The 24,269-nt window shown below is 48.8% G+C and overlaps 1 pseudogene across 1 annotated transcript; it reads left to right on the top strand.

Moving 5' to 3' along the window:
• Positions 1-2,606: 2,606 nt before the first annotated feature.
• On the top strand, positions 2,607-4,283 carry LOC308535806 (ornithine aminotransferase, mitochondrial-like; annotated as a pseudogene). The gene is made up of 2 exons: positions 2,607-2,767; positions 3,140-4,283. The product of its transcript is annotated as an ornithine aminotransferase, mitochondrial-like (transcript).
• The last annotated feature ends 19,986 nt before the right edge of the window (positions 4,284-24,269 follow it).

Here is a 24,269-nt window from a genome sequence, read left to right as displayed (position 1 = left end):
AGCATTTCAGTGAAAGATCTTCCCTCACTAAACACCACAGACTTCACACTGGATAGAAGCCATATGAGTGTAGCGAATGTGGGAAATCCTTTAGTGAAAGCTCTATCCCGAGTGAACACAAGAGAGCTCACACTGGTGAGTGTATTGATTGTGGGATTTCTTTTAGCTACAACCACAACCTGGTTAGACACCTGAAATTTCACCCTGGAGAAAAGATGTAAATATGCAGGGAATGTTTTATTTTTCTCACCAAGAATAAGAATACTTAAGGGGCTCTGTGGGACCCATTTACATGAATGTAAACCCCTTTAATGACAACATACACTCTGCTAGATTCGTTATAAATTTGAGGTACAAGTGAGACTTGAAGGAGCTGCGTTGTACTTGCTAACATGCTGAGACCTACAACCCAAATGATGTCACTGTGAGTGTTTATCGCTGAAGAGATTTCACCTCTAACACCTGGCTCACCTGAGGAGTGTGCATCGGTCACATTCCCTGGGTGCTCAGGGGAATGTATTCTGTGTTCTCGCTTCTGTTTGAGGTAATTATGGTTTCTCCAAGCTCTTGGCAGTATCTTCATTCATTTCTCTATGACTAGAAAATGGACCTGACCCAGGATTCATCCAGAGCACCCGTTCTCAGCTAAGAAGTGCTATCTCTTTCAGGGACATAGTGGTACTCACATTATGCTTTGATAAATTTTGAAGGTTTCTTATTCACCAACCTGCAAACTCTGAGCTCTCCTCTGCTCTGGTTTATGATCTTTTTTCTAAAGGTGTTTTTATATTTGTGTTGTTATTTATTAGTGCATTATTTTCAACACCAACTACTCTAAACCTAAATTTGCCACACTCTGTATTTACCTCCAGTCATTTTGTAATATTTCTGCTTCCCCAACCCTCCATGCAGACATTGATTTACCTTCCTTTACAGTAGAGTAGTTCATATTTTTCATAATTTTATTGGCACTGTAAGGTGAATTCTCTTTAACAAACACTGGCTTCCTTCATGCTACACAGATAGTTTGAGATTTAACACTAACGTTTATATAAATAGTTAATTTTTTATTTCTAGAAAACATTGTATTCTATGGATAACCACTTTTACTGTTGAGCTGCCTATGATTTCAGTTATTTCTACGTTTGGGGTTTTATAAATAAAACAGCTCAGAATATTGTATTCCATTCTTTCTACAGATGTATGTCTTAAATTGTTCCAGTGTCAGTGAATGTGGTACATTTCAACATATATGGAAGTGTGACCTAAAATGGTCAATCACTTTGCCTTCCCACCCACCCAGAAAATTCTATGCAACTCTGCCAGCACATGCAAAGGTTAATCTTTTTAAGTACTAGCCCCATCACTGAGTGTACTGTTCACTCACTTTTGTTTTAACTTCATTTCCATAAAAATGTTTGATGGTGATCATTTCTTCATGTATTTCTTTCCCTGTCTTTATCTTCTTTGTTAAAATGCTCAGGATTTTTTGTTTATTTTTAAAGTTAATTTATTATTTTATTCTAACCAGTAGGAGGGTGGTGCAGCCTCTATGACATATGTTTGAATTTCACTCAGTCTTCAGATACTCGACTGATTTTTTGGCCATATGGGATTCTTGGTTTTTGAATTCTATAAACAAAATGTTTTTTCTCAGTTTTTACCCTATGTACGATTTATAGTCCACTTGTACCATACACTTATACATTTAATCTGCATTGTTAATTCTCCACCAGTGTTCTTTAAGTTTAAGCATTTAATGATACATTGAAGTCTAGGTTTGTAGTAGTTGAAAACTTCCCTGGTGTAAATATCACCACCACATTCAAACTGCCAAAATGTTGGCATTGAACATGGACATAAGATATTTCAGTAGTACATCATTATATTTTACTAGTGACTGGGTGTATGGACTTGTGCACATTGAAAGGAAATTAATTAGAATGTGACAAGTGGGGTGGGACTGGCTTAGATGGGTTCCTCACACCCTATTGCCAACCTCCCCCAGTCCCTCCCCTTTAGGCCGCACCTGGGGCAGCGCCTTGGCTTCAAGGGTGTCTGTGTAGTGAGTGGGATTCCTCTGGCAGGTGAGGTCCTGCAGCCTGGCCTGCAGGGAATCGGCTGAAACCGGCTCTCCGATATCTGCTGAGGGGTCCTGGATTATGAAAGGGCAGTTGTCAGGTGACACAACCCAGAATCAGGCTCCCTCCTCTCTGGTCCCGGGATGCATGACCCGAGAATCACCGTTGCCTTCCATCACTATCTCTCATCCCAGTGGTTCTGGTATCTATCCATTCTCAGATACATTAGTGACTTATTTTACTAAAAACCCCCAATAAGTTTCTCCCTAGCCAGAGAGCTCATTTGATTAAAGCATTATCTCAATAGTGCCAAGGTTGTGGGTTCCATCCTCAGTCAGGCTCCATGCAAGAATCAAACAGTGTGCTGCCACCGAGACGTAGCCGCTGGTTCTGAGCCGGAGGCGTCACCAGGGATTATTGGACCCAGCAGATCGTCCCTGGATCCAGGCTGAACAATCTGCATTTCCATCTGAACCGCGGGAAGAAAGGTTAGCTGGTCAGTGGGATTCCTGCTCCAAGGACACAATGCTTTCCAAGCTAGCTCGTCTGCAGACTGTGGTGGGGCTTTGCCGGGGCGCCCACACGCCGGTGGCTTCTGCTACATAAGTGGTGACTAAGAAAACAGTCCAAGGCCGTCTATCGTCTGATGAAGATTTTGAAAGGGAAGCCAAGTATGGCGCTCACAAGTAAAGGGTGTCCCAAAATTCACGCAAGAAGTAATTTTGATAGAAAACAAGTTTATAATTAAAAATTGTAATTTTTTTATTGATTCATAAAGTATACAGTATAGGGTTATGTATGGAATAGCACATCGGGTAAATGGCCTCCACGGCTTTGCTGGCACATATGCAAAGCCATGGTCTTCATTGGTCTTCATTGTCCCTGCTCCTGGGCCATAATTGGTACTTGGTAGTGCTTATCAAATTGAAGGGATTGAAATCACAGGGTAACAGATATTAGAATCTGATTCAATAAACCAAGTAAAATTAGGCTTTTATTTTTTGTTGTTGTTAATGCTCACGCAAAATTCAAATCTTGCGTGAATTTTGGGACACTCTTTACCACCCCTTACTGGTCACCCTGGAGAGAGGGACAGGTATTTCCCTGTGGGATGTGGAAGGCAGGAAATACTTTGATTTCCTAAGTGCGCACAGCGCCGTCAACCAAGGGCATTGCCACCCCAAGATCGTGGACGCCCTGAAGAGCCAGGAGGAGAAGCTGACGCCGACCTCGCGGGCCTCCTACAAAAATGTGCCGGGCGAGGACGCGGAGAATATCATGAAGCTCACCTACCACCAGGTTCTCCCCATGAACACAGGGTGGAGGCCGGGGAGACCGCTTGCAAGCTAGCGCAGCTTTGGGGTGCACCGTGAAGGGCATCCCCAAGGACAAAGCCAAGATCATCTTCGCAGCTGGAAACTTGGGGCAGGACTCTGTGTGCCATCTCCAGCTCCACGGACCCCAGCAGCGATGACGGCTTTGGCCCCTTCATGCCGGGGTTCGAGATCATTCCCTACAATGACCTGCCTGCTCTCAAGCGTGCTCTTCAGGATCCAAATGATGCTGAGTTCATGGAACCCATTCATGGCGAGGTGGGCGTCATTGTCCCGACCCAGGCTGACTGAGGTGTGTGCGCGAGCTCCGCGCCAGGCACCCGGTCCTGTTTATTGGATGAGACCCAGACGGGACTGGCCAGGACTGGTCGATGGCTGGCGGTCGGCCATGAAAATGTCAGGCCTGACCTCGTCCTCCTGGGCAAGGCCCTTTCTGGTGGCCTGTACCCCGTGTGGGCGGTGCTGTGTGACCATGAGATCATGCTGACCATCCAGCCCCGGAGCCCGGCTCCACGTACGGGGGCAAGCACCTGGGAAGCCGCGGGGCCATTGCCACCCGCGAGGTTTTGGAAGAAGAGAATGAGCTCAGGAAGCTGCCCTCGTACATCGTGACCACCGGGCGTGGGAAGGTGCTGCTGAACGCCATCGTCACCCGGGAAACCAAAGATTCTGATGCTTGGCAGGTGCACCTGCGCCTTCGAGATAATGGACTTCTGGCCAAGCCCACCCACGGTGACATCATCAGGTTCCGCCTCTGCTGGTCATCAAGGAGGACAAGGTCCAGGAGGCCATTGAGATCATTAGCAAGACCATCAGTAATTCTGGGCTCGCCTCCGCCAGCTTTCTGAGGGCCCCCACTGCTTTCTGAGGGCGGGGCCTGCTTCCCATGGGTGGGGCCTGTTCCCATGGGGCGGGGCCTGCTTCCCTGGGGGCGGGGCCTGCTTCCCCAGGGGTGGAGCCAGCTGGGCTGGCAACTAGGCCACATCCTCATAACAGCCTGTGTGGTGCTGCTCTCAGCGCGGGCTCATTCCACTCCCCGGTGTCTTCAAGGACCTTTTAAAACATATGTTATTTTCAGTTCATACATGCTAGAACGGCATTTATAGCCACACAGCTTGCTGTGTAAGAGAACATAAGGGAGTCTGTTTGATCATGTGTGTGTGCTGAGGCGAAATGCTCCCTCTGTATGTAAGGCAGCCTTTTGGCAAGTCCCATGTGGTTTTTACAGGTTTTTATCATTTCCTTGCTTGTGTAAATATATTGTATTTCAAAAAGTTATATGGGGTTTTATATAGAAGACTGCTTTAACCTTATAAAGTTGAATCATAATCACTGAATTTTAGGAAGGATGAAATGGTTATGAAAGGACAGAACAGGACTGATAGCTGTGTCCTTAACCCGTCTTCCAAGAAAAAGCCGCAGAACGTATCAGTTACTCAGCCTGCCCTTATCTCGGCCAATGGGAAAGAGGGTGGAAGTAGCCCATGGCCAAGAGTATGCTAGCCACCCCCCCCCATCTTTGTGTAACCAGACCCTAGCTGCACCCTGCCCTTGCGTCACTAGCCCCCGGCCCTCACTCAACCAACCATAATCAGCCAAATCAGTGGTCAGAGTGTGCCCCCACCCCCCGACCCCAAGCCTTATAAATTCTTTGTTCCCTTGGGACTCAGGACTCTCTTTTGCATCCAGTAATGGAGGCGGGGGGGGGGGACCAAGTCCCGGGCTTGAATAAAAGACTCTATGCTTTTGCATCGGACTCGGCTCCCTCGTGGTCTGTCTTGGGGGATCTTGAAATCTGGGCATAACTTTTGGGGGCTCGTGCGGGACCCCGAAGACTCACGAGGGACCCCGATCCGGAGAGTCTGACTGACCGCGGTAAGTATTTGTGTGTTGTCTGTTGTGTTCTGTGTGTTCTGTCCTGTGTGAGCTCTCTTCTGAAATGTGTTATGCCCGTAACGGCCTAGGTGGACGCATTGGGGGGCCACGGGTGGGAGGAGGCAGGGGACGCCCCGATCCTCCATCTGGAGGGGCGCAGAAACACCTCATTCTGAGACGAGGCCGGTCACTCCCGCCAGTTGGCACATGGCCATTGTCTAATCTGTAGTTTTGCTTCTGCGGAGTCGGAACGTTGTTTTGGTTTTGCTTCCATAGGGTTGGAAGACTGTATTTGTCTGGGTTTGTGGGTTTTTGTTTTGTTTTGTTTTGTTTTTTCTGTTTTCTGTGGACTTACTGGATGGACGTTATGGGACAGACTCAAAGTACTCCTTTAAGCATTATGGTCATTTTAAAGTCAAGCGCTGGGCCAAACCTGCTTGCCAGCCTCAGGTGTGGTTTTCTAGACCCACTGGGAACTTGGGACCTTGAAGCTTACTGAATTCAAATGATAAAAAACTTATGTCTTGCATCTTTGAAGTTTATTCTTAAAAATGTTACTGATTGAGAAATGCTGAATATTTGACTTGCCAGCTAAAAGTTTAAGGTTTGGATTGAATTGGGAAAAACTGTGTGTTGTGGAAGCTAAATGCCTTTGCTGAATGAATGTCTGGTTAAAGTGTTTGAGTGTGGAGGGAGGGGGCCTGCCCTCTCCTCTCCTTTGTGTGGCTCCACAACTTTGGTCAGGCAGGCATCTGAGTGAGGATCTGTGAAAACAGGTCACCCCCTCCCTTGTCTGTCTCTCGTCACCAATCATCATGAGGTTGGGACAAAGTAAACCTGTTCTTAATTACATGTTAAAAAATTTTTTTTAACAAGAATCGGTTTGTAATAAAATGAGATGTTGTAAAATTGAGTCCTAGTTTTCCTCACTGCTCGTCATTGTCAGTGCTGTTGGGGCGTTGGGTCTCTGGGCTCCCTGCTCAGCTCCCCAGTCTCCCCAGCTTCTGGAATCCACCAGCTCCCTTTGCCAGGAGGTGAGAGCATGGGAAAGCGATGTTTCCTGTTTACCATGCAACAGCGTTTATTTTACGTTCCTATTAGTTGAATCCCATTTTTATATGGGATTTATATCAAAACAGGAGGTACACTTAAAGTGATCCATTGGATTTTTCCAAGCCTACTCAACCAGGAAGTGTCAGAAGAAGGAGGCAGGGAGGAAGGCATGTAGAGATCCACTCCAGACCTAATCTAATGGTGTTCTGTCCAGCTGTCCCCTGCATGTCCCCTTCCTTCCTCACCAACCCTCTCCTGTAAGGTGCCTCCTCTGGCCTCCTTCCCCATTCTTTCCTGAGGTAATGCAGCTGTGGGAGCTGCCCACTTAGCCTAGCTGCCCTCCCCAATGCTTTGAGCCAAACTGAGAAGCGCCACCTGCAGGCCTCCTCCCCTGCCCCTTTTGCTTTTGCTGGCTCTGACACTGGCCAATCACCCCTTGGAGCTCTCAGCCTCTATCCCATGATTCTCTCCCCTGGGACAGGGCTCACACTTGCCAGTCGCTTGGTCACTCACTCATTCCTTCCACAAACACTCATTGAATGCTTCCACCATGGAGGTACCTCCCTCCAGGCCCCCTCTGAAGGGTTGACCACCTGCTCCCCTAGGTCTGACGCTCCACTTCTAAGCTTCAAGCCTGAGGTCGGCTGCCTTAGATAACCTGTCCAGGCTACAGGCTTCCTCCACTCTCCCTGGCTCCTCTGGGCTCCCTAATTATTCAAGCAAACCAGCAGTCCATCACAGAAGCCAAAAGCCTGTGGTGCAGGCTGGACCCCACCTCTCTCCATATCCCACCTTTGATAGGTCCCCTGAACCTGAGAATGTCTATGGAATCTGCCCACTCCATCTTAGATGACTGTGCTCATCCCAGGTCCGATACACACCCCATTCCCTGGGTCTTGGCAGGGGCTTATCAGCTGGTCTGCCTGTGTCCCTCAACTTTTCGGCCCCATGCAACCTCTTAGCATTCACCCTGGGTGACCTTCCTTTTTGAACCTTCCCTCCCTCAGCCTCCAAACTAGCTCCTCCCATCCCTTTGTGGTCTAGCTTCTGCATGGGTCACCTCAGAATGCACCCAATATTCTGCCACCCTCCAGCCCAAAACAAGCTCATACACATCGGCCACTTTCATCACAATCTTCCCAGAAGGCTCCAAACACCTCAAGCCCCAGCCTCTCCTGGGAACCTCCGGATCTGTTTCCAGCTTTGATGTCCCAAAGACACCTCCAACTCAAAATGCTCAGCACATGGTTCACCATCCTCCCCCCACCAAAGCCTCTTTGTTCATCCTCTCATCACCTCTGTCCCCCATCCAGACCTGTGCTGTGCCAGCATGGCCATGGGTGAACCTGAAAGGGTGGGGGGTGGCAAAGGTGAAGGATTAAAGAAGAAAGACAAGAGAATAAACCTGGGGTTAGGTGGGATGCTGCCCTCTGATTAGAGAGACAGTGCCACGGCCTGCAAGCCGAGTCTACTTTTATAGCCAGTATCCTTGAAACAAAGTAAGGGCATGGTCAAGATGTTCACAATGTTCTCCCAGGTTTCTAATCTACTCAATTACATGCACCTGAACTCTATGAAGCACCTCCCACAGCCTACCTCACTGAGCGACATGGACCACAGGTTCGGACCATAAGGTCAAACTTACAACTATAGCCTTTGGCTATAATTGTGCCGGGACTTGCATGTGGCTTTCCCATGAGAGGATGGTGTCCTCTTATTAGTCTGAAGCTTGAACCTGTCCAAACACAGTAGCCGCTCTCCACACAGACCATGTGGGGTATCCCCCTCTCTCTTTCCCGTGTGGTATACATCACTTCCTCAGCTGCTTCCAACTCTGATGTTTTATTCAAATCCCAGCCACACCCAGGTGGTGGATACCTGGGCAGTACCATGTGGTCCCATTGCTGAGAGGGCATCCCAAACCATACCCCACTGAGCTCCAAAGATGCACCTCTACCCTGGCCTGAGAGCTCTGTGATCTGGGGAGTGTGAAATATCCACGAGACAGCTCTGGGCTGAGGTCTGCCTGCAGAGACGGTGGGATCACCTATGGGACAAGGGGCACTCCCCCTGGGGAGAACAGCAAAGTGAGAAAGTTAGAAAAGTTGGGGAAAAGCTTGGGAAGCATACAGCCAAGTGTTTATCAACCAACCAGAGGAAGGGGAGGGAACATGTTTATCTGTATGCATACACACACACACACACACACACACACACACACACACACACACACATATCCTATCTAATAAAAGAGAAACATGGTAATTGTCGTATGACTGCTACGCTTCCCATTGGCTAATCAGCGAAATATGCAAATTAACTGCCAGCCAAGATGGCGGCCGGCAGCCAGGCAGCTTGAAACTAACATGAGGCTTGCTTGCTTCAGTGACGGAGGAATCCAATGTTCCCCGCCTGCCTTGCCGGCCTCTGAGCTTGCAGTTTAAGAAACATTGTAACAAATATAGAAGCTAAACAAAACCTCAGAAACCTGCTTTCAGCGAGCCCGGGATCTCAGAGCTGGAGTTATACATTGTTTCCATTATATAAACAAAACAAACCAGATACCTTCTTTCAGCAGCAGAGGCCTCAGAGCTGGAGCCAGAGCTAAAGCTGGCCCAGAATAAAAAAAAGAAATAGAAAAAAAGGAGCAGTTGGGAGCTTCAGTCAGCCTGAAAACAGCCCTCAGCCCCTTACCCAGACTGGCCAGGCACCCCAGTGGGGACCCCTACCCTGAAGGGTGTGTGACCAGTTGCAAATAGCCATCATCTCCTCACCCAGGCTGGCCAGGCACCCCAGTGGGGACCCCCACCCTGATTCAGGACACCCTTCAGGGATAACCAGCCAGCCCCACCCATGAACCAGGCCTCTATCCTATATAGTAAAAGGGTAATATGCCTCCCAGCACCAGGATCAGCGGAGCCGAGAGGCCTCCCGGCACCGGGATCAGCGTGACAGGGGCCAGTGCCCAAACCCCCTGATCACCCTGTGGCTCTGTGTGTGACTGGGAGTGGGGCCACAAACTCCCTATCCGCCCTGCTCTGTGCCTGATGGGGGGAGCTCCCCAACACCCTGATCACCCTGCGGCTCTGTGTGTGACAGGGTGTGGCGCCTCAACCCCCACCACCCACCCCCTGCCATGGGCCCTGCTCTGTGTTTGCCGGGGTAGAGCCATAACCTCCCCATCAGCCCTGCCCTGAGTGTGACAGGGGGCGGTGCCCCAACTCCCCTATTGGCCCTACTCTGTGAGTGACGGGGGGAGCTCCCCAACCCCCTGATTGACCCTGCTCTGTGTGTGGCAGGTTACGGAGCCCCAACCCCCTGATGGGCCCTGCTCTGTTGGTGAAAGGGGGTGGCGCCAAAACCTCCCCATCGACCCTGCCTTGAGTGTGACAGGGGGCGGTGCCCCAACCCCCCAATCGGGCCTACCCTGAGCATGACTGAAGGTGGCATCGCAACCTTCCAATCTGCCTTGCTCTGTGCATGACAGGGGAAGGCGCCCCAACTCCCCAATCTGCCCTGCTCTGAGCCCGACCAGGGGCTGCACCTAGGGATTGGGTCTGCCCTCTGCCACCTGGGAGCAGGCCTAAGCCAGCAGGTTGTTATCTCCCGAGGTGTCCCAGACTGCGTTAGGGCACAGGCCGGGCTGAGGGACCCCCCTTCCCTCCCCGAGTGCACAAATTTTTGTGCACCGGGCCTCTAGTATATATATAGCTCATTGATTCCCTTAGAAAGCTCTCATTGATTTTGCCAAACAGGTGTATTTATAGCCAACCTATGCTTACCCTCAACTAACAGATGAGTGTGGTTCCAACGTGAATGTTGGATGATGTTTTCATTTATGCTAGCAAGTAAAACAAGCTGAAGGTGTCTATGAGAACCTCACTCAATCAGGTAGTCCTTTTTTGAATGGCAGCCTCAATTTCTTATAGTGTATTCCTATAGCACCCTGGCCCTACCACTAGCCCTGTTGCACACCCATTGGTCACTGCGTCATTCATGGAATGTTTTATATTTGAAACCAGCCCTTTCACCAGGTCGAGAGAAACAGAACTTTCTGCCCACCAACTGCCCTGAATGCCTGGGGAGGGTGCTGACTTTCACTCACCTTGCAACTACTGTGGGTCAGACTCCTTCTAAGCACTCTGTGGGAATAAATGGATTTATTTCATGTAGTTCCTGTTAAATGTGGTGACAAAAAGGGTGAATGAGTCCCTCTTGTCAATTATCACCAGGAAATGATTGAATGAGAGACAGGCATGCTGTCCAGGGTGTAAGACAGGAGGGAGAGCCTGTAGAGACTTGGGTGGGGGTAGTGAGGGTGCTGAGTATATGCAACACTGGAGGAGGTGGGACAGATGGAAGACGAACATAGTCATGTCTGCTCTTGAGTCTCCCTCGCACAGCCCTGCACACCTGTTCTCAGGCCCTCTGGGCAGATATCAGCCCTGGTCCACTTGTCAAGGCACAGGATGGTAGGTGCCCAGGGAGGCAGTGAGGAGCCAGTGCCCCAGGCACCCCCTCCTCCTGCTCTTCACCCCCAACCTGGAGGCTGCAGCTGGGAGTCCCTTCCTCCACTGTGCCTTCTCTGCAGGAGCTTAGGAGACAGCGATCTGGGCAGGTGGGCAGGGACCAGAGCTCTCCACACTGCCTCTGAAACACTCACCCCCAGAAATCAGGGTGAGGACATGGTTGGTCCTTCTGGGGCTGCAAGGGAAAACCTCTCCCAGCTTCTGGTGGTGCCAGCTATCCCTGGTTCCATGGCTTGAGGACCCATCCTCCCCACCCATCTCTTGTCCAAGTGACATGACCTTCTCTCTGTGAGTGAGTCTAATTTCCCTCTTACAAGTCACCTGTCACTGCAGTGAGGGCCCAGCCATCCAAGACCCAAGGCCTCCTCTGAACTTGAGTACAACTGCAAAGGCCCCATTCCCAAATAAGGCCACGGTCGCTGTGTCCCATCAGCATGGATGTGGGGACACTGCAGAACACACCTCAGGACAGGTATCACAGGGCACACGGAGACATGGAGGCCCGGGGTTGAGTGGAAACAGCAGTCTCAGAACAGCAAGCTGAGTAGAAATTTCCCGTAAATACTGGTAAATGCACGCCCAGGCCCAAGGGCACATTTTCCTACAGGCATGAGGCCTCCGTACCAGGACCTGCAGGGCTTTCCTGTGTGAAGTGAGAGCCCATCTCTGCACTCACCTACTCAGAGCAGAGTTCTGACAGTGGACACATTGCAGCCTCCCGCCACCAGGGGGCGACGCGTCGCCTGTCGCAGTGCTCTGCCCTCCAGCACCACCCGGAAGTCCCGCCTCTGCTGGGAGTCAGCAAGGTGTGTCCAGTAGACAGCGGAGTCCGGGGGTGCAGGACTCTTAGGCTGTGTGGCTGCTGGCAGCGCGGGGCCGGAAGCCTCAAGCGGGGACGTGGGCCTGGGGGCGGCGGGCGGAGCCCTGAGGCGGCTGCCATGCGAGGAGGAGGGCGTGCAGGCGTCCTCAGAGGGCAGCCCTGGTGGAGGTGTGCTCCCTGCAGGGAGTCAGGCAGCTTCTGCAGCAAAGATGGGCAGTGGGGGCTGCGGGGCGCTGGCTGAGGACCCCCACTCTGCGTGGACCAGCTGCTTGGGAGCCGCCTTCTGAAGTCGGGGTTTGGGTTCTGAGAAAGACTCCTCCGCACGGGCCAGGCCCGCCCTCCCGCAGAGGGTGACGGAGCCCGCGCTGCCTGTGCCCTGTGTGGCCCCAGCTCAGGGCGCTGTCCCAGGGCTTTCCTGGGCCCAAGTCCTCCTGTGACGGACCGGGATCCTCCTCAGGCCAAGGGTCTGGGCTCAGACAGAATGTCACCGAGTTGGAATAAACGCCATAGACCTGACCCCCTGCAGCAGGTCAGGCGTCCACTGGCCGTGGGCACAGGAGGTCATTGGTCCACTTCGCACATCGACTTCTCTCCTGGCCTGAAGGACACCAGAAAGGACTGGTGCAGGGGCCTCGGCATGGTGCCTGGGAGCATGGCGTCCCCTGAAACCTGTGCCAGAGGGATGAGCTCTCCGGATGGGCGTCCATGAAGCTCCGGTTCTGTGGGGACAGGAGCGTCCTCGGGGGACCCAGAGTGTGTCACCAGCCCAGGGGGACGGTCCCTGCGCTGCTCTTGAGTCTTTTATCAACAAACATCAGGTCTCCGCAGAGTGTGTGCAAGCCCCATCAGAGCTCATGTAAGTGCTTAATAACGTCGGCAACGTGAATGGTATTGCTGGTTTTAAACGCTCTCCTAAGTTGTAGTTTATATTGAAGACACCAAATAAATTCCAAATTTGAGAAACATTGATGTAATTAATTCCAATCGTGTGTTGAAAACATTCAACCTGAGTAGTTTATACATAAACCAGGTGCCCAGTGCACAGGGTTCACGCACTGGTAGGGTCCCTAGCAGCTGCCTGCTGGCAGCTGGATACTCCCTCCATTCCCCCAGCCAGCCCCGCCCCCTGGTTGAACTCCAGGACAACCTCCCATGGAGTGGACTGTTTGCATACTCTGCTTCTGTTATATAAGATTATTTTTATGTCTGCAAAATTCTAATTTCTCTTTTCAAAAATATATTTCTACTGATTTCAGAGAGGAAAGGAAAGGGAGAAAGTTAGAAACATCAGTGATGTGAGAGAATCATTGATCAGCTGCATCCTGCAAACCCCACATAGGGGACTGAACTCGAAACCTGGGCAGATGCCCTGACCAGGAATCAAACTGCGACATCCTGGTTCATAGGTTGACTGTTAACCACTGAGTCATGCTGGCTGGGTAATTTCTCTCTCTCTCTCTCTTTTTTTAAGTTATATTTGAGCTTAATGCCCTGGTCATAGTATGCTCTTCAAGTTGATTTTCACGCAGGGGCGCCAATAGAGAGTTTACAGGTTATATTTATTATTTGTTCCCTAAAGAATATTGCCTGTCTATGGACACTGGCCTCTGTGAAGTCATTCTCATCTGCCCATCTGTGCCTTTCTCTGGAGTCTTCTGGCATTTAGTGTTTGCCCTTCAGCAATGACACGTGTATATCACACTGTAACCTGTCTGGTTGAGCTCACCTGCACCCACAATTGAAGCAGCCCCCCATAACCTGCTCTTCCCCTCAGGTTTCCTCTTCCAGCTTCTGTTCATCAGAGTTTAATCTTTTACGTCTAGTGGCCGAGTTGCTGGTCACAACTGCTAGTTCTGTTCCGGGGTCTTCCTTCCCAGGTCCAGCAGGACTGCATTTGTGCAGGTCTCACTTCCCAAGTGGATCTTCAGCACCACTCTATGCCTCCTCCTCCAGGCTCAATGGGCACTTCAGAATGAGTGCCGTTAAATGTGCAGCGTTGCAGACAGAGATGTGTGGTGGTCTTTTTCCAAGGAGCCAGATGGTTGCTTGCTGAGGCAGTCCACCCTAGACTTAGAAGACGAGAGGGTGTGCTTACAGGGGAGGCTCCAGTGCTGTGGCAGATTGCTCTGTGCTGCATCTGCCGGTCTGTGTTGCTGTGTATCAATACTGTACACTCAGACATGTTTTTAAAGTGTATGTCCTGTGGGCCTGTGCATCCTACCATGAGTATAATGATGCGTTGGTTTTAAAAGTACTGACTCCTTCAGCATAAACACTACAGCTTGTTGAAGAGAAGGATCCCTGAGAGGAACTTGCTGCCACAATTGTCAGGTGTTTGCAAGAACGTTTCGTCTGTTTCCTTTGTGCAGGTGAAAGGTCCCAATCTGGAGGCCACAGTGAGGAAGTTTGATGACGTCTGTAAAAAGGGCAGTGAAGGCAAAGAGTGTGACAACCTGTTCACCATCATTGCCCATTTGTATGACTTCCACCTGGTACAGTCTCTCCTCATATTAGTCATTTTGGAAAAACTTACAAGAAATTTCACAGAGAAAGATATGGGACTGATCTATTAACACATTTTGTAACGCTCAGGAGTTTTCTCATGTTTCCCTCATCCTCTGTTAAGGACCGCTCATGACTGTTCCTGTTTTTCACGCCCAAGGATAAAGGAGCGAATCTAGATACTTAAGTAAATATTGTTTGGTCCCTCTTCATAGAGGAAAATGTTTTACGCGGTACCATACGTTAAAAAAGTACTAGGAACTTTAATTGTTTAATTGTTTTTGTAAATAAAAATGTTATAATGAAAACAACACCTAAAGTTCATTATGATGATTTAAATAATGTGCAGTTTGCCCAAAAACGTGCTTTCCCTGGCGTATGTCTTAGAGATTTCTGTGCGGTACGTAATGTGTTAATGCTGAGAAATGTGGGGTTTTTGTTGAGAAAAGATAATGTTTTGTCACTGTCAGTGATCACAGAGACCCAGGCCAAAGCCAGCAGGGGAGGCGGCAAGTTCCAGGACAAGACGAGGTACGATGGGCCACTCGACCTGCCTCCTAAGTACCTAAGTGTTCAGAAGCTGACCAGCACATAGAAATAAGTGGGGGAAATGCTATATTTCATTTCCTAGTAATCTGTTATCTTCTGCTTCTGTGATTTGATTTTTTAATCTTTAAAACTAGAGGCCAGGTGCACAGATTTGGCTCTCAGACATGCCCCGAGGAGTCCCAGATTGCTAGAGAGTGCAGGCCTGACCGAGGGACCCCACTGGTGCATGATTGGGCCAGGATGGATCATGGGAGGGCTCCAGGGCGTGTCTGTCCCATCTAGCCCAGTCCTGATCAGCTGGACCCCAGCAGCAAGCTAACCTACCAGTCACAGCATCTGACCCCTGGTGGTCAGTGTGCATCTTAGCATCTGGTCAATTGGTTGAACGGTTGGAGAGGCAATTAGCATATTAACCATATTTATATATATTTACATACATACATATATATTTGAGGCCCAGAGCAAGGGATTCATGTACTGGTGGGTCGGGGGGGTGCATGGTGTGCAAGGATCAGCCTGCAGGAAGTGCCGCTCATTCTGGTCAACACTATAGGAGTGCACTAACCACCAGGGGGCAGATCCTACATTGAGTGTTGGCCCCCTATTGGTCATTACGCTTCATAGTGACTGGTCATTGTTCTGGTCATTCTGCTGTTGGTCACTGGGCTTTCATTACATACTAGAGGCCCTGTGCATGAAATTCATGCACGAGGTGGGGGAAGGGGAGGGTCCTTCAGCCCAACCGGCACCCTCTCCAATCTGGGAGCCATCAGCGGATGTCCTACTGATGGCTTAGGCCCGCTCCCCGAGGTTTTCGCCTCTCTGTGGGGCCTGCCTGCTCCACACCATGGAGATGGCAAGCAGGTCCTGCTGGGCACTTGCCTGCTCAGGGCCCCCATGGTGATCTAACAGGAGGCCATGGTGGGTGCTGCCTGGAGGCCAAAGTTGCCTGCTTGGGGATTGCCGTGGTGACCCACCATACCCAGCTACCCAGGCCCTGCTGTGTGCTGCATTTGGGCCATGCTTGCCTGCTCGCAGATTGCCGGGGTGACCCGCCAGCAGGCCCTGCTGGGTGTTTGCCTGGTCCAGGTCACCACGGCAGTGCCTGCTGGCCTCTCATTGCTGGGGTAACGCAGCCAGTGTCCTGCCCTGGCTGCTATGGGCGCCGCCATCTTTTTTTGTAGAGTGATGGTTAATTTGCATATTACTCTTTTATTATGTAGGATGATGTGAACAAGCCTTTTTTCATTATTCAGAAACAGGCTAGTTCTTGAGTTTAAGAATTGATTTATTTAACATTCATGTATTCAAAAATTATTTACTGAGGAAGGCCACTTGTCTTGGGGCTCAGGTGTCAGCACACCTGGACTTCCGGCTCAGCCAGTGGACAGCCCTGTACCTGAGCCTTCCAAGCCTCAGTTTCCCCTTCTAGAAAGCAGAGCTGAGCATGGCTCCTACCTTGTTTCTTTTCTGCAGGTCAGAGTAGGGGAGGACAGGGAAGCCCCAGAATGTGTGAGGAGCAGGAGAAGGGTTTGTGTGGGGCCCACAGAGGCACAGGCAGAGGCCATTGCAAGAATTTGGGCTTTTATCCTAAAGGCACCAGAGGGCTCTGAGTGGGAAAATGGCAAAGGAAGTTTTCATGCTAATGGTCCCTTTGGCTACAACGTAGAAGACGGAGGTGGTCAGGCAGGGAGCTGGAGCCAGTGGTGGGAGGATTAGCTCAGTTGCAGTGGGTGTGGCAGTGAGGACTGACTAGGTGGGTGAGGGGTGCGAGGGAAGGCCAGGGTGAGCCCATGTTCTCAGCTTGGGCCTTCTTTGGACAGCAGTATATGCAGATGACCCACACTCAAAAGGGAAGATGGGCTCTTTTCTGAAATCCCAAAATGTTCACTGTTAGGAGGTGTGTTCTGAGCCCTCTGAGGAGGTCCCGAGGCTCTGAGGTGGGAGGCCTCAGCGTTGAAACACTGACATTCAGAGCTTTGGGAAGAAGAACGGTTGAGAGTAGGAAGAGCAGGACGAAGGTCATGGGAACCAGGCTGGAGTGTTCCAGAGAAGAAGTTTCCCCATATTGAATGCACAGAGGTCAGGTTTAAAACAGAGAATTCAGCCTGGCCATCCTGGCTCAGTAGTGGAGGGTCGACCGCTGAACCAGGAAGTGATGGCCTGATTCCCAGTCAGGGCATATACCTGGGTCTTTGGCTGCATCCCCAGTGTGGAGCATGCAGGAGGCAGCCGAGCAATGATTCTCTCATAATTGATGCTTCCATCTCTCCTTTTTTAATCCTCTCAGAAATCAATTTGATATATATATATTTCCTCACTGGAGGATATTTTCCTTTTTTTTTTTTTTTTAGAGAAAGTGTAAGAGAAAGGGAAATACAGAGAGAAATATCAATGTGAGGAAAACACATCGATTGGTTGCCTCCTGCACGCACCCAAACCAAGGCCTGGACCAGGGTGGAATCTGCAATTAAGGAATGTGCCCTTGAGCAGAATCAAACTCAGGACCCTTTGTTCCATAGGCCAAAGCTCTATCCACTGAGTCAAACCAGCTATGGCAATAAAAATATGTTTTTAAAAAGAAATCAACTTAAAAAGCACAGAAGTTAGCAGAGGCAGAAAGTACTCTCCTGGTTGCCTAGGGCTGGTGCGTTGCGGGGAAATTTGGGGTGGCTTTTAATTTGTATTTGGAACTGCTTTTTGATGAGCGATGAAAATGATGTAAAATTGTGGACATGGATGCACAACCCTTAATATACTCAGTGTATATTTTGAATGGGTGAGTTTGATGGTATGTGGACTATATCAATAAAAAGTCAACATTTGAAGAAATAGCAACATGGGATATCTGGGAGGTCTCTGTACTGTTCCCACAACCTTTCTCTCAGTATGGCATTATTTCCAGGATAAAAGTTAAAAGAGTGAACAGCCCAGGAGTCGGGAAGGAATGGCAACTCTTGTGGAGAGGAGGAGTGATCCAGAGCACAGGGCCAGGAGGGAGGAGCGCAAGTGGGGGGATCAGTGGAAACAGTTGGGGGTGGGAGAACAGGAGAGGAACAACCAGAGATTTATGGGTAGTGGTCAAGGCCCCAGTGGAGGTCTGGTGGAAGCTCAGTGTCAGATTGATGTTAAAAGGCTGCAGAGGCGGGAGAGGGATGGTCTCCCTGAGACCATCAGGTTTATCAGCAGTGATGGCCACCAGCAGAGTTGGTTTATTTCTTCCCAAGTTGAAGGTCAGTGTACAGACAATTTGAAATGATGGCTTTCTCTTTCGTGTGTTTCTATTTTTAGGATTCGCTTGATGCTGGAAAAGATGTTGGTACTGAGGACAGTGACATGCAGAGGGTTCTGGGCTCTGACCCTGAGCCTGTAGAGAAACTGAGGCAATTGCAAAGAGCTTTGGGGAGTCACTTTCACTCCTAAGTGCTTTGCGTTCCCTGTGGACATGGACCCATCGTGGAAGTCTGGGCAGTAGTTGAAGCTGTGAGTCAGGTGACCGGCCTGGTCAGCAAGAGTTCCGAGGGACTGAATGGCAATCAATCAGGTTTCTGTGTTTCTGTGGTGAGACCCTGTGATTGTCCTGTGTGCAGTGAGTCCCTGTTAGTTAGGCATCCTCCACCCTTACCTTGTGGTGCTGGACTGGACTGTACAGCAGAATCATCCTAGAACTTTCTGATCACTTTGGAAGAGGCCCCACAGGTGTTAGCCAGAGGTGTTAGGACCAGAGGTGTTAGCCTAGAAGGAGAGGGGGCTTGCCTGTTAATCCTTCCCAGGTTTTTTTATGTGGGGCCATAGCTGAGACCCACTGCCCTCTCTTATCAAGGTGAGTCCTCTGTCCTTCCTTTATTATTTTTTATTTTTTTAAAAAAGAATATATATATATATATATATATATATATATATATATATATATAATTGGTTTCAGAGAGAGAGGAAAAGAGAGAGAGAGGGAGAGAAACATCAATGATGAAAATTATTGATTGACTGCCTCCTGAACACCCAACCCTGGGGTTGAGCCCAGATCTAGGGCATGTGCCTTGACCTGGAATCAAACGGTGACCACCTGGCTCATAGATCGATGCTCAACCACTAAGCCAGGTGGACCAGGCTCAGGTGCAGTAAAACTGCTTATATAAATAAAGGAATGTTATTGCTGGTTTAATTTACTCCAAGTTATTCTTTGAAACTATTGGGAAATTTGGCAAGAATTTAAACTAAAATTTGAAAATTACCTTCCAAGACCTAGTGGAACTCATTTTTTCTTTAAATACTGTCCTGAGGATATGCTTATGAGAGAGAGAGAGAGAGAGAGAGAGAGAGAGAGAGAGAGAGAGAGAGAGAAATGTTGATGTCATGGAACACTATCAATTGGTTGCCTCTCATAGGCACTCCCATTGGGAATGGAACAACCAACGTAGATATGAAACCTGACTGGGAATTGAACCCAGAGCCTTTCAGTGTGTAGAGCAGTGCTCCAACCAACTGAGCCACACTGGCTAGGTCATGGAACCAAGTTGTAGGAAAGAAAACCTTGGATTACTCCTTAAATTTCTGCATCTCTGAGATCCAAAATACAGCTAAGTCAATGGGAGTTCATGGAACACCTCGATGACTTTGAGTGGATTAAATGAGATAGAATGTCTGCAACATGCTCATCACTGTGCTAAGCTGGCACTCACTCTATTGTGGTTTCAGTCGGCCTCATCCTGTTCTCTGTGTCATTGTTATGAATGTTCCTTAAAATAGCTCCAGGTTCATAAATTTTGCATCATTTCTCTGAAACGTTGACCCTGAATATTGGGAGCAGAGAGTGGAAAATTTTAGCATCCAGTTACTATCTCATAGATATAAGCTCCTAAATTCAACAGTTATTGAAATCTTGAGTTGCATATTGATAAAAGAAGTAATTTTCAATATGTCAGGATTCCTTAAATTAAATGTAATTTGCTGTGTTCTCAGTTCATATCACTACATCTATAAGTTTGTGTCCAGTTTAGATCACATTTTGTTTGACATCATTTTAAATCTCATCCCACAAATGCTTCCCACAAATGAAGCATGTTAGATTTATGGGATAGGTTCTACAAGAGGACTTGATTGAGGCAGTTATGAAAAATAACAGCTTTAGGTGTGATTTCTTTTTATTTTTGTACTTTTGTTAGAGGCAGGAATATAATATTGGGACTAGCTATAATAATAAGAAATATTAATTGTGCTCTGTTAACTGTGATTGTTCTGTTCGGATTAGAGAAAGCACATTCTAATCTGTTTGAGAGTTGTATGCCCTGTGGCTTGAGAGTTAACATGGGAATCCAGCCATCCTCCTTTCCTGAGAATGGCCTAGATTAACAACCTCATTGCCTGTAAGCTGGTCCCTGAGGCACCTGCCCTCTTCGAACCCCAACCCTCATTGCCTGTAACCTGTAGCCACAGTATCTTGCCTCCTTTCCCAAGTGTGCAATTTCTACTTTCCCATGGAATGTGTATGATTCTATCCAAGAGAAGCTGATGGCTTATGGGGAGAGTAGAGCAGATGTTTGTGGATGGCCTGCTGCTCTCCCATTCTGCCCACATTAATGGAATAAACGCCATATATGAGACAACCCAGTCTCTGCTACATTTGTTCAAGTAGTAACCAGCAGCATGGACCCATTGGTTGTCCAGTTTCACTTTAAGTAATTTTATAGCAGTTAGTGAAGCTAGGTAGTTAACATAAATGCTAATCAATACTCCCCCATCATAAGTCCAACGATTTCATCTACTTAAAACAATTCACATTTATTTTAAATTAAGAATGAATGTTTAATTAACCCAAGTAAAACCATGACTAATTTAGAAATAATTAAAACACATTTAGCTCATTGATTTACAGCCTAAATGTTTCAATTCTGTTCAGAGGATACCTGCATATTTGCTCTCTAAATGTCTTCCTTGCATGTGCTAATTTAAGACTCTTTGCACAGAAAGCTGTGTACAAAATCTTTTTGTTAAAATCTTTTCCAGTCCGGCCATGTGCCTCAGTGATTGAGTGTCAAACTATGAACCAGGAAATCACCGTTCCATACCTGATCAGGGCACATGTCCAGGTTGGGGGCTCGATCCCCATTATGGGGCATACAGGAGGCAGCCTATCAGTGATTCTCTCTCATCATTGATGTTTATATATCTCCCTCCTTCTCCTTTTCCTTCTGAACTTAATAAAACTATATATTTTAAAAGTAAGTAAATAAAGTATTTTCCAAATATACAGCTTTACTCTGTTCATTTTTCTTACATACTACACATTAGTAAATCATCTGTCAAATTGTTTTTTAGGCAGTTGACTGGTGGAGTTCAGGTGTTCTAATGTATGAACTATTCACAGTCGATGATGAGAAGAATTTCAGAAATGAGCTCTCTAGATAATACTCCACAAAATAAAATAAATGTGTTGTTACCTAAATGATACGGATTGATTTCTGTAATTCAGCTGATGGGAAAACAATAATTTTTAGAAATGCGGTAGACAAAATTAGAATGAAATAGTTAATTTCCATTTGTATTCATGTAGGATGAAGATATGTATATCCTTTTTGTTTCTTTATATTTTATATGCCCAGATAGGATTTAAGTTTCATAGGGAGAGTGCCCTAATATTTGTGTATTCCAAAGCAGTTAACATGGGGCATGGCTGCTGGCAGAGCAGTTTAGAATGCGGCCCATAGGGCAGTTTGAAATGGGCGGCATGGAAACAGTGGAATGTGCGGTGCAGAGTCGGTGGGCGTGGAGTTGGTGGTGTGGAGTCGGTTGAGTACAGAGTCGGTGTGTGAAGAGTCGGTGTGTGAAGAGTCGGTGGACGTAGAGTCGGTGGACATAGAGTTGGTGGGCGTAGATTCGGTGAACTTAGAGTCGGTGAGAGCAGAGTCGGTGAGTGCAGAGCCTCTTCATGTGTAAGAAGGGACTTTCCCTGCCTCCCCCTCAGGGCTGTTGTGAAGAGTGAATGTGGCAAGGACAGAGGGCGCCTAGTGCAGGGCAGGGGATGGGCAGATAGACGGTGCCCAGGTGAATCCAGAGTCTGTGAGCAAACCCTTCCGGCTGCCAGGTCTTGATCAAAACTATGTCCACTGATGGGAGGTCCATGGCTTCCCTTCTACCAAGAATCTTGGGTTCTGGCCCCTTCGGGGAAAATGAACAGGAGATGGAAAGGCAGCAGTTACCGCCCACTCCCAGTCATTAGAAACCCTGAGTGGGGTCAACCTTGGAAAACTGCCACCGAGAGAAAGGGTCACATCCCCTGTATGCGTGTTCCCACACTGTAAAGGCATTCAGGAGAGACTCAGACCCCTAAGACACCCAGTGGTTCTGGAAGGGCTCCTGGGGCGGGAGCAGAGATGAGGGGGAAGAGCCAAATGGATCCCCCATGTGTGCTGGGCACTGGGACAGGAGTAAGTCCATCACACTCCTCCCGTGAGGGGACCTGCTAGGGACCAGCCATGGCGTCCCACACCCAGCATGTGCCTGACACCCAGAGGCCCATAGTATTATTTGTTGTGTTTGAGCCCTCATTTCCAGGAAACTGCTTAGAGCTAATGGTTTTCCAAGAGGACATGGGGAAACTGTCCAGATAGGAACTGTGTGTTGAATAAAAGCTTGCCCGAATAGCTACTTATTTCCAGCCCCAGATCAGTGGAGTGACAGTGGAATCGAGAGGCCTAGACTCAGCACTTAAACCCTGGACAGACCCTTAGCCCCACCCCTTCCGTGTTAAGGAAATGGGCTCAACGAAGTCTCATGGCTATCAGTAGCTGTACTTGTCAGACCCTCTTGCACCACATGTACAACAGACTGGGGCACTGTTAGGATTCTGTGGTGCCCTTCTCTGACTTTCTGATACTGGTTTGTTGCTTTTGCCGACATGGTGACCTGCTGATGGTGAAGAGTTTCTTATTAAGCTCAGTGGCTTGACTGGATTGGGCAACACTTAAGGTCTTCAAAACAGACCAGGCCTGCCTGGCCAGGGCTGATGCCCTGGTTAGAGGAACCTTACCCAGGGGTTGCCTGTAAGAGGCAGCCGATCAATGATTCTCTCATCATTGATGTTTCTGTCTCTCCCTCTCCCTTCCTCTCTGATATATATATATTTATATTTATATATATTTATATATATTTATATTTATATTTTATTTATTTATAAAATGGTGTGTGTGTGTGTGTGTGTGTTTAAAAAAAAACCCTCAAAACCAGATAGGACCTGACTGCTGTGTTGCTTGTCTGAAAGGATGGATGTACGTGGGCGACTATTGCAAAAAGGGTCTCTACTAGTGTTTAGCATGTGGGTTGAGCTGTGATTTGGGAGTCCCTAAGACCTTTCCAAGACATGTTAAACCTGTAAGGAGCCGCAGAGCTGCCCATCATCATATTCCTTGCCTGAAAGCCCAGTGCTGTACGCCCCTTTGTTCAGACACTACTGAGAGACATTGGGTGTCTTCATCACCTAAGGCCACTGGGTCAGCATGTCTGTTAGTGGCTGTAGGTCTCCCAGCTGGGCCCTGTGTTGGAGTCACCTCTGTGCAGCTGTGTTTTTGGAAGTGAGAAGGTGCATGAAGGCCCTTCATTCTGGGGGAATGAGGATAGATGCATGCATGTGGGGCCTGTCCAGAGGGTGCCCCGGGGTACATCCTCACCCCACCCCTCTTCCTGCACTAGGATCGTGGACACATCCCCCAGCGGTTTCTTGAGGAGCTGTTGGGGGACAGCATGGCCCTCGAGGCTGAACAGGTCCAGAGGATGAACCAGCACACCCACCTGAGCTGGAGGATGGAGCAGCTGTCAGAAGGTAGGTAGCAGCCCCTGGTGCCTGGGAGCCAGCCTGGATGTGGCTTCCTCATCCAGGGAGCTGAGCCCTTGGATCTGAATCTCATGTGTCAGCTCATCCTCACCCCAAGGGAATAACATTTTATTTAAAAGCCATTTGGAACTGTTTCATTGCAATTCTCCCCAAGGAGATCATGAAAGGTCTGGCAGCCTTGACGTCAGGACGTGAACTACAAAGTAACAGATTTCTCAGCTCCCATGTGGACAGTCCCAGGAGCTTCCAGATGACAGCACACTGGCACCCTTAGGATATCTTAGGTCTGTCCATGGGGGATTGAAAGCTCTGCATGGCAGGAGCCTTCCCCAGTGGTTACTAACCTCCAGTATACCTGACCCTGGGCATGATTTCCTCCATTCATTTCATAATTGGACAGATGGGTGCAGTCTGTACTCTGCCCCCTCTGGGCAGGGACTGCTGTGTGTTGGCTTCTCAGGGGAGCCAGGCCTCTTCCCCTCCCTCTTGTGTTTTCCCCCTCACAGCCCCAGAGGAGGTGTGGGGTTGGCCAGGGGAAGGTGGGGAGGGGGGCAGGCAGTGCACCCAGCAAACAAGTAGCCATTTCCTGTGCTCAAGAACATCACATGTGCACCTGAGGGTGCAGGTGAAGGTGTGCTTAGATCTCTGCAGAGCTCAGGAGGGCCTTGGGCAGGTTGTGGGGTGGGAGAGGTGCTGCTT

This window comes from Myotis nattereri (assembly GCF_964212035.1).
Source record: "Myotis nattereri genome assembly, chromosome: 21".
Lineage (NCBI taxonomy): Eukaryota > Metazoa > Chordata > Mammalia > Chiroptera > Vespertilionidae > Myotis > Myotis nattereri.
The sequence above is the reverse complement of the archived record's forward strand: the minus strand, read 5'-3'. Positions and strand labels throughout refer to the sequence as shown.